Here is an 11359-nt window from a genome sequence, read left to right on the forward strand (position 1 = left end):
GGCTTTTCCTTAACGTAATCTCACACACTTCTGTGGGCAGGTTTACAGCATTTCACCTGATCAGTGATGAGAAGTGGATTTTTAAAAAAAACTGTCGCCAACTAAAAGGAGGACTTCCTGCGGTTTTCACACAGGTTAGCACACAGCTTTACCTTTCATTTAAATAAATATCAGTAAATGTGATATTATTTAGATTGTATTGTAGCTATCAAGATGTCAGTAAACTGCATCCTGATAAAACTGATATAGTTTTTACTGGACCAGATCATTTTGCAAATATGATAAAGCCACACACCCTGTCCAGGGTGTACCCCGCCTTGTGCCCAATGCTCCCTGGGATAGGCTCCAGGTTCCCTGTGACCCTTAAAAGGAGTAAGCGGTAGAAGATGGATGGATGGATAAAGCCACACCTTGGTTCACTGGAGGGAAATATGAGAACAGCGTCCAGGGATGTAGGTGTTGTGTCCATTCTAATATGTCTCTAGATCTGCATGTTAAAACCTAGTCTAAGCCTGTTTTTATCATTTAAGAAATATTTCAAAACTTAGACCAGTTGTGAATACTTAGTTACTCTGTCTCAGTCAATCTACTGACTCGACAAAAAGGAAGTGAAGCTGTGTCTCGGCAACGACCTTGCATACTGACACAAATCTTGGTAGGCAACTTCAGGACCATATCAAAAGCTGCTTTGCTACTCCTCCTATAAATCCTGTCCAATCAACACCAAATTTGGCATACATCATATTCAGATCAACCTGGATAAAATGTATCAAAAGAACGTTGATATTCCAAACGGTTTGTCCATAATGGGCCAACGAATTTGACAGTGAAGCCACCAAACAGGAAGTGAGGCTGTGTCTCAGCAACAATTTTGCACACTGACAAAATTTCTAGGGGCAAGTGGTAGCTCAGTGGTTAAGATGTTGGACAGCTGTTCAGAAGGTCATGAATTCAAATCCCAGCACCACCAAATGGAGATATATATGAGATAAATGTAAGTGTCTCTGGATAAGGGTGTTTGTGCAAATCCTGATGCAGTTTTTCCAATCAAGCTCATTCTTTTTAAAATGGCCAACAGAAACACTCATCTGCTGTTGTCGGCTTTGGTAGCTCATTGCACAACAGTTGTGCCTTTTACCCACCTGTTTTATGGATGAACATTGCACTGTTCATGTCAGTTGCATGCAGGCTGGATATTAGCTGAAGTGAATCTGACTCAAAGTGGTAAGGCATTATTAATTAATACATAAAAAGCTAAATTGTAGTTACATCATTTTCACAGGTATATTGATTTTACCATTGTCAAAATAAATTGTTAGAGTTAGTCTAAGCTAGGTTTAATGTATTAGTGCATTCAAGACACCCTAAAATGGTCATTTCACAAACGTAGTCAAAAAAAGTTCGTGGACACCTGAATATCACACCCATATGTGCTTTTTGAATAAGATCACATTCCTGATCATGTGCAACATGCTATAATCCTGTTACACCCTCCAGCGATCACAAATTGACAATACTATCACCTGTGACTTTGAGGGGAAAAAGAAAGGGGTGTGGCCAGACATGCATAACACGTGTCATGTACAAATTGAGGTATTACAGTGGAAAAAAAATAGCAGAAGTTTATTAGGAGTCAGCTGAAGTTGCAATCGATAGCATTAGATTAATTACCCTTGACAAGGTCAGGAATGCTGCAAAACTGAGGTCAGGACTTTAAATAAGCATAATGATTTATTAGCTGTAGCTAAGCTCAATACAAATGCTAACATTTTTGTAAACTACACATGCATGTGCTCTGTGGTGAACAGCATCAGAGACACTTTTTGAATTCTTGTATAGTGAAGTTCTATAAGTTCTGTCATGTTCTGAGACACCACATGACTTGCAGCATTCAAGCAGTTTTTCACAGAAGACTTGAGGCAACAGGAAGCAATCATCAGTCGTCCTTGGTTCTAGTTCTTCCTCATTGGTTTGGTATTATATTATATAGTTTGGTATTATATCTATCCTATCATATCTTGTGCTGCAGGATCAATTATATTAGGTGTGGTTGTGGTGAAGATCACACTGGGATTGACGATCTGAATTATGCAATAATGTACTGCCTTACCAACATTTTGACAAGGTTGTTCCGACCATCACGTGACCGGCATGACCTTTTTAGAAGGTGTGGCTGCTGTGAAGTCACTCTGTGATGGAAGGCATGATGAGAAAAACGATTTCTCACTAGATATTTCACAAATATTGCATTGAATTATTTAACACTTTTCTCCACTTAAAAAGTTTAGACCACTGCTATCTATGTACAATATTATTTGTGGTAGAGATGATTCAAACATTAAGGGATTTGTGTTTAGTGATTCTGACGTTAATAAATCACATCTTCATGATGTACACATGGCAGTCACACTAAAAATGCGTATGTACATACCCCTCATTTCAATATGAAATGATTGTTCCTTTTCAAAGGGAACTTCATGTTGCATTAGCTGAACGCGGTGGGAAGTGCCCTCGCGCGTGACTGGTATCTGAAGCTTGTATAAAATCATGCCTATTTATAGGCCTGCCGTGATCAGGTGATGTGACAATTAAGCGCATCACGTGATATATAAACGACACCTGTGAACCGCACCGTCAGCCTTATTATCTTCAGTGAGACTGCATGTCAGTTATTTGTGTAATGAAAACAAAAAGATGCTTCATTTCCTCTTTTCTCAAAATCTCTGGACCTTTCTATCCCTTTAAAAAAAGAGAATAAAAATTCAGGAAGTGTGTTGCACCTTGCTCCCGTTTCATCACGGGGAGTAGTGCACACTTTCTGTGCGAAGTGTCTAGGGACAGAGAATGCCACGGCGGCCTTTGAGAGGTCTGACTGTGCACTCTGTGAATGCCTTACATCAGGCAGCTCCGCTCGTGACTTGCTCTCTTCTTGGAAGCCGAAGCGAGTTGGGTTTCCGAGCCTCACGGATCTGGGCTGATCGCTGCCAAGGCTGCTAGCCATCTCAGGTCCTGGGGATCTCGTATGGGTCTGGAAGAGGAGCCAGAGACGAGCGTTGCTCTATCTCTTGCTCTGTCTTCTGGGTCCGGTTCTCCGCTGGATTTTGGCGCTCGCATTGCGACTCCTCCTTCTGCTATGGAAAGCCAAAAAAATAAACAACCACACACACTCAAAAATAAAAAATAATAATTCCTCTCTGATTCTGAGGAGCCAGAAGGGTGTGCTTAAAACTGAGAGCAGCATATAATGATCTGCTTGAAGTGATTACTAAGGCTGGATGAGTTTTTTTCTCCCCAGTGAAATAAATCCCTCAGGTAACAGGGTTACATGTGTAACCTACACATTTCCTTTCAAAGGCAACTCCACGTTCCATTTAGCATAACACTCTGGGAATGAGAATACCCACTCCGTCCTACCGAGGGTACGGCCTGTTCAAAAAGACCCAAGCCTGAGGGTCACTGCAAGACACTCGAGCCCGGGGCAGAAGGAATATCCAGGCTGTAATATCAAATGAATGTGTGTGGCGTAGACCACCCTGCAGCAGCACACATGTCCTGTAAGGATACCCCATTTGACAAAGCCTTCAAGGAGGTGACCCCCCTAGTGGAATGAGCCCTTATGCCGAGAGGCGTAGCGAGACCGTGCACCTCATAAGCGATAGAGATTGCTTCCACTATCCAATTAGAGATGCACTGCTTAGACCCAGAATCACCTCTACTGCCGCCGCCAAGCAGACCAGCAGCTGCTTCAACTTACGCCACTGGCTGGAGCGGTGGACGTAAGTACAGAGAGCCCTTACTGGACAGATGCATTCTCTCTTGTTCCAGTGTGAGGAACGGAGGAGGGCAGAAAGCCTGCAACACCACAGGCTGGGCAGCAGATGTAGGCACCTTAGGAATGTAATCCGGCCTAGGATACAGGAAGGCCTTGGCAAATCCAGGGGTAAAGTCAAGGCTGGAAGGGGCAACAGAGCTCTGTAGAGCGCTGTACTACTTGCTTGAGAGATGTCAGGGATAGCAGAATACCTTTAGAGTTTGAAGACTCTAAGGGCTTAAATCGGGCACCTGACAGACCTTCCAGGACCACAGAAAGGTCCCAGGAAGGAATGTGTGGCCTGCAGACGGGCCTCAGCCACCTGACGCCATGCATAAACCTCAAAGTTAGAGGATGTTGCCCAACAGAGACTCGATTAACAGGGGTCTGTCTGGCAGAAATGGCGGCCACACAGACCCAGATTGTAGAAGGAGCCAACCCCGCTGAGAAACATCCTTGTAAGAACTCCAGGACTGTAGCCATTCACTGGGTCTAGCTGGCGTTCCTCACACCACAAGACAAAAAGCCACCACTTGAGCGCGTACAATTTCCTCATGGATGGTACTCTAGGGTTCAACATGGTCTCTACAACCTCATTTGTTAGACCAGAATCTATGAGCTAGTGCCACTCAGTGGCCAGGTCCACAGTTTCCATAGTTCTGGCCGAGGGTGATAAATCAGCCATCCAGCTTGAGAGAGTAGATCCCTGTGGATGGGAATCTCCCAAGGAGTGCCATCTAGCAGGGATATTATCTCTGAGAACCCCATTTGAGCTGGCCAATAAGGTGTTACTAGCAGCAGACATAGACTGTCTTGGCGAACTCTCGCTAGAACTTGTGTGAGCAGAGCGAACGGGGGAAAAGTATATAGATGTAACCTCGGCCACATGTGCACCATGGTGTCCAGCTCTAAGTGTGCGGGAGAAGTGAGGGCGAACCACAGCGGGTAATGTGTCCTCGGAGGCACACACATGCAGTCCCGCTTGGCCAAACCTCCACCATATGGACTCCACCACTTGTGGATAGAGCCACTGAGCCCTGGGCCTCAGCCCCTGCCTTAAAAGGATATCTGCCCCTACATTCCAGTTGCCCAGAATGTACATTGCACTCACTGCCAAAACTTTCCCTCTGCCCAGAGAAGAATTAGTTGCGCCTGTCTGAACAGGGGGCACGGACATAATATCCCTGGTGGTCAATATATGAGACCACCGCTGTGTTTTCTGTAAACACACGGTGACCTCTCAATTGATGTTGGCTGCTGCTGCTGCCATAAGCTCCAATAGTCTCCCATAGAGACTGGAGGGGATGCCAAGATCCAGCCTGATCTTGCTCAATGTTGATATGATTGACCCTACGCATGTTGGGGATAGAAACGCCCTCATTATAGTAGAATCCTTATAACCCCTAGAAAAGTTGTCCACTGCACTGGAGAAAGCATACTTTTCTGAGGTTTTACCTGAGCCCCAACCTCTTCATGTGGGCGAGAAAAACATCTCGATGTTGAACCACCAGTGGGACCATCGTGCTAGATCGACCCTGGATTGTGCTAGAATTAACCAGTCATCCAGGTAGTTTAGTACACGGATGCCCTGGAGTCGCAATGGAGCCAGAATGACATCCATGCACTTTGTGAAGGTACGAGGGGATAAAGCTAGCCCGAAAGGGAAGAACCCGACCATGGCTATGTGGAAATATGCACCTTTTAGACCTATCATCACAAACCGGTCCTCAAACTGAATCTGTGGAACAGAAGAGTACAGTTCAGATGACGCAGATCTAAAATTGGCCTCCTCCACCTTCAGCATAGCTAAATAGTCATGCCGTTCATTCCCCACAATGGCCGAATAATCCGTCAATAATCGTGGGGTTATAAATACAGCTTATGCATGGTTTTCCCCCAGAAGCCTGATATTTTGTCAAGAATAGGGGAGTTTTCTGCGGTGTGAGGGATTTACTTTCACTGGGGAGAAAAAAGCTCATCCAGCCTTAGTAATCACTTCAAGCAGCTCTTTACATGCTGCACTCAGTTTTTAGCACACCCTTCTGGCTCCTCGTGCCGCACACGGCAGGTAATTTAGGGAGGCCGGCTTTGCCATCCAAGCCATGTAAGGCCACTGTGGCACTGGTGGGCAAGGCCTATGCAGTAGTAGTCTTGCTTGTGGGTCACTGCAAACAATGACAGTGTTGACAAGTTTTCAGTGTTCTCTGGTCACCCAGACTTTTTGACAGACACCCCCCTCATGGGCTGGGGTGTGGTCTTAGATGGCTGTCCAGCTCACGGTCTCTGGAGCGACCCTCATCTGGAGTGGCATATAAATTGCCTAGAAATGCAGGCCATATTTCTAGCACTGAAATTCTTTCTTCCTGAATGGAGAGGTCATCATGTGTTTACTGACAACACAGTGGTGGTCTCATATATTGACCACCAGGGAGAATTATGTTCATGCCCCCTGTTCAGGCAGGCACAACTTATTCTTCTCTGGGCAGAGGGAAAGTTTTGTCAGTAAGTGCAATGTACATTCTAGGCAACTGGAATGTGCGGGCAGACATCCTGTTGAGGCAGGGGCTGAGGCCCAGGGATTGGAGGCTCCATCCACAAGTGATGGCGTCCATATGGCGGAGATTTGTCCAAGCGGGAGTGGATGTGTTCACCTCCGAGGTTCGCTCTCACTCCTCCCGCACAATTAGGGCAGGACGCCATGGTGCACAAGTTCTAGTGAGAGTTTGCCAAGACTGTCTACGTCTGCTGCTAATAACACCTTATTGGCCAGCTTGAATATGGTTCTCAGAGACAATATCCCTGCTAGACGGCACTCCTTCAGAGATTCCCATCCGCAGGGATCTACTGTCTCAAGCCGGAGGGCTGCTTTCTCACCCTTAGCCAGACCTATGGAAACTGTGAGTCTGGCCCCTGAGTGGCACCAGCACATAGATTCTGGTCTCACAACTGAGGTTGTAGAGACCATGTAGAATGCTAGAATGCCATCCATGACGAAATTGGATGTGCTCAAGTGAAAACCTTTTGTCTCATGGCATGAGGAACATCAGCTAGACTTGGCGAACTGCTACAGTCCTGGAGTTCTTACAAGGACGTTTCTCAGCGGGGTTGGCTCCTCCTACAATCAGGGTCTGTGTGGCCGCCATTTCGGCCAGCCATGCCCCTATTGATGGAGCCTCTGTGGGGCAACATCCTCTGACTTCGAGGGATATGTGTGGTGTCAGGTGGCTAAGGCACATCTGCAGACTATGCATACCTTCCTCGGACCTTTCTGTGGTCCTGGAAGGTCTGTCAGGTGCTGCATTTGAGCCTTTAGTGTCAGCCTCTGAGAAGCTTCTGACTCTAAAGGTAGCTCTTCTGCTGGCCCTGACATCTCTCAAGCAAGCAGGAGATCTACAGCTCTCTGTTGCCCCTGGATTTGCCAAGGCCTTCTGTATCCTAGGCCGGATTATATTCCTAAAGTGCCTACATCCGCTGCCCAGCAAGTAGTGTTGTATGCTTTCTGCCCTCCTCTGTTCCTCATACCAGAACAAGAGAAATTGCACTGGCTGTGTCCAGTAAGTACTCTCTGTACTTAGGTCCACCGCTCCAGCCAGTGGCGTAAGTCAGAGCAGCTGCTGGTCAGCTTTGGCGGTGACAGCAGAGGTGATGCTGTGTTGAAACATCTCTAATTGGATAGTGGAAGCAATCTCTATTGCTTATGAGGCACGTGGTCTCGCAACGCCTCTGGGCATAAGTGCTCATTCCAGTAGAGGGGTTGCCTCCTCGAAGGCTTTGTCCAAAGGGGTATCCTTACAGGATGTGTGTGATGTGGCAGGGTGGTCTACGCCGCACACATTCATTCGATTTTACAACTTGGAAATACATTCTTGTCCAGGCTCGAGTGTCTTGCAGTCACCCTCGGGCTCGGGTCTTTTTGAACAGGCCATACCCTCAGTATGACGGAGTGGGTATTCTCGTTCCCAGAGCGTTCAGCTAACACAACGTGAAGTTGTATGACAAAGCTACGCAACCTCGTTCCCTTCTCAGGGAACAGAGTTACATGCGTAACCCATACGTTTGACCTTAATTATATATAAGCTTTTTATGTGGGAGGCATAACTGTGTATTATGATTGATCATTAGTAATTCACATTACCATAGCATGTATGCAAGCCATAGCAACTCAATAACTCACCTAAAACCCCCAGAAGCACTGATTCTCTGAATGTCTTTTTAAACTTTGTTTATATTTCTAAAATAATTTTAGCAATATGTCAATTGATGTATAAAGTATCGGGATACAAGTGAGTTTAAAAAAATATTCAGACCTTCAGTTTTCACACATATTGTGTTATAGGTTTCATCTGTAATTAATTATATTAAATTATTTTATTATAATAACCCATAATATCAAAGTAAAAGCAAGCTTTTAGAACGGTTTGTAAATGTATTAAAAATCTAAACTAAATATGTCATTTAGATAAGTATTCAAACCCTTGGATAAAGACACTCCAAACTGAGCTCAGGTGCATCCTGTTTGCTTTGAGATGCCTGTAGAGCTTGACTGCAGTCTACTGGTGGCAGATTTCATTGATTGGACATGATTTAGAAAGGCACACATCTATGTATATAAGGTCCTACAATTCACAGTGTATTTCAGACCAAAATCCAGCTCTGAAGTCTGTGGAACTATATGTAGACCTCAAAAATCTAATTGTGTTGGACCATAGATCTGGGTGGGGGTTTAAGCCCATTTTTAAAGCTTTAGATGTTCCCATGAGCACAGTGGGCTTCACCATTGTGAAATAGAAGAAGTATGAAGCCAAAAGGACACTTCTTAGAAATGACTGTCCTTCCAAACTCTGTAACATGGATAGAAGAACCTTGGTCAAGGAGGTGACCAGGAACCCAGTGGCCACTCTAATTCAGCTACAGAAGTCCTCAGCAGAAATGGGAGAAATTGCTTGAAATGCAACCATTTTAGAAATACTAAAGGAATCAGTAATCGGGTCTTTATGGTAGAGCGGCTAGACAACAGCCGCTCCTGAGTAAAAGATGTATGGCAGGTACTTTAAAAGGACTATAAGAGCATGAGCATCTAACTCGTATCTGCCCAATCCAAAACCATGGGCATCAACACAGAAGTAGTCCCACTTTGCTGTAATAACAGCCTCCACTTGTTTGGGAAGGCTTGCCACTAGACTTTGGAGTGTACTGTGGGGATTCAGCCACAAGAACATTAGTGAGGTCAGGCACTGATGTTGGGTGAGGAGGCCTGGGGTGATTAAACAGCTGGAATCAGGTGTGGCTCCTGCTTGATTGGAAAAAAAAACCCAAACAGCCCTTTCTACAGCATACAATTCTATAAAATTGTGTGCTTCCAATGTTGTGGCAATAGTTTCCGGAAAAAATATATATGGGTGTGATGATCGTGTCCACATCCTTTTTGGCAAATATTGTATCTTTGTTATTAAATGATCTGCATAAAATATTAAATGAATCGTGGAAAGCTTTATTTCATACAATGTTTATAATCATTATACACTGATATAAAGAAGTTAAATTTAGGTTTGCATATACACTTGTGTTTAGAAATTATACAGTATAGAACAACATTAATTTCTACTATTAACTACACAATAGTTTAAAAAGTGAAATAAAATCCTTGTAGGCCTGTTAGAATGCTGAGAAATTTTCAAGCAAATCAGAACCCTCATTAAGACTCCAGTTTCAATTACTTATGTAAAGATACCCATGTTTATAAGAGTGAATAATTTTCCCCATATTCCCTTTTTCTTATGCATTATTACATCAATTTTATATAAGGGTCATTGTGTATATTTTCCGATCAGGTGTAGAGCTAGAAGTACAATGCCACCGAAAGTAGAAGTGATAGAAGAGACATCCATATCATGGAAAGTGAGCTGGCAATCACTGGTGACATGGAATTACCTGCAAAATATAAACATTATACATAATATTTAATGCACAAATATATACACAAATATTTATTTAAACCGGAATAATTTTGCTTTATTTCTAATTAACAAACACTACTTAATAAGTCACACAGTAAAGTCTGTGCAAGTGTATACTGACCAAGAATCTGGGTGACAATGATGGAGATTGGATCAACAATAAAGTTCAAGTCGTTAAGTGCATTGAGAAGGACATTTCTCACTTGGGTTGCAGTAACATTTGGGCCACTAGAATTCATATAAATGTTGCTTTCTGTCACAATAGAACCATTCCTGAAAGGACATAAATGTAGAGATACAGATTAAAATTAAATCATTAATCAACAAAGAAATAAACAAGAAATACAGATTCAGATCTTCCTTCTTACCTGAATTTTACAATCTTCATGAGGACGAAGTTTTTAAAGGCTTTCTTGTACAATGGTTCAACCTGAAAGAAATTAGAAATGAATCAGGAATCAACAGCAGTTTCAAACACACGGATAAACTGGTCTGTCACATTTAGTACTAGATATAGATAAAGGGAATAAATAACAAATACACTGAGACTTAAAAATGTTCAAATTCATATATAATTGTGCCGCGTGGCATGTCCATTTAATCTGACTTCAGAATATTCATACAACTTAATGAAACAGAACTGAAACATCAGACGAATGCAAAAATTAGACCTGTTGTATATTACTTCTTAACAGAAAGCCAACATCTGAACCATGATGAGTTCTTTAGGTTTTCTTATAAAGAAACAGAATTGCTCTGGGGGCAAAATGACTCTTGTTTAGAAGAATCAAATAAATTGTGAATGGAAGAATTATTAATAAAACATACCTGATTACGGATATTTGTAGATTTTGCTGCAAACTGGGGAGAGCTGGTATTGGCCAGTGCTGGATCAAACGTTTCTTTGATGCTGAAGATCATGTTGAAAATTGCAGTTGCAGTTAGAGGAGCTGAAGGTGTCATTGGTGAAGATGTGCTTGTTGTTGTGCTCGGGGTTGATGTCGTGGTTTTTGAAGTTGTGCTTGTAGATGAAGACGTGCTTGTAGACGTGCTCGGGGTTGAGGACGTGTTTGTTGAAGACGTGCTTGTAGACGTGCTCGTAGTTGAGGACGTGGTTGTTGAAGAGGTGTTTGTAGATGTGCTCGGGGTTGAGGACGTGGTTGTTGAAGAGGTGTTTGTAGATGTGCTCGGGGTTGAGGACGTGGTTGTTGAAGAGGTGTTTGTAGATGTGCTCGGGGTTGAGGACGTGTTTGTTGAAGACGTGTTTGTTGAAGAGGTGTTTGTTGAAGAGGTGTTTGTTGAAGAGGTGTTTGTAGACGTGCTCGGGGTTGAGGACGTGTTTGTTGAAGTGGTGTTTGTTGAAGAGGTGTTTGTTGAAGTGTTTGTTGAAGTGTCTGTTGAAGAGGTGTTTGTTGAAGTGGTGTTTGTTGAAGTGGTGTTTGTTGAAGAGGTGTTTGTCACTATTAATTGAGAGGTTAAATAGGAATTAGAATACTTACATGTACAAAATGTTATTAAAATGCAGTATCAGTGAAGGTGAATACTGACCAGGAAACTGGGTGACATTTATAGAATTTGGAATAATGTTCAA

The sequence above is a fragment of the Ictalurus furcatus genome, chromosome 29 (assembly GCF_023375685.1).
Source record: "Ictalurus furcatus strain D&B chromosome 29, Billie_1.0, whole genome shotgun sequence".
Taxonomy (NCBI): Eukaryota; Metazoa; Chordata; class Actinopteri; order Siluriformes; family Ictaluridae; genus Ictalurus; species Ictalurus furcatus.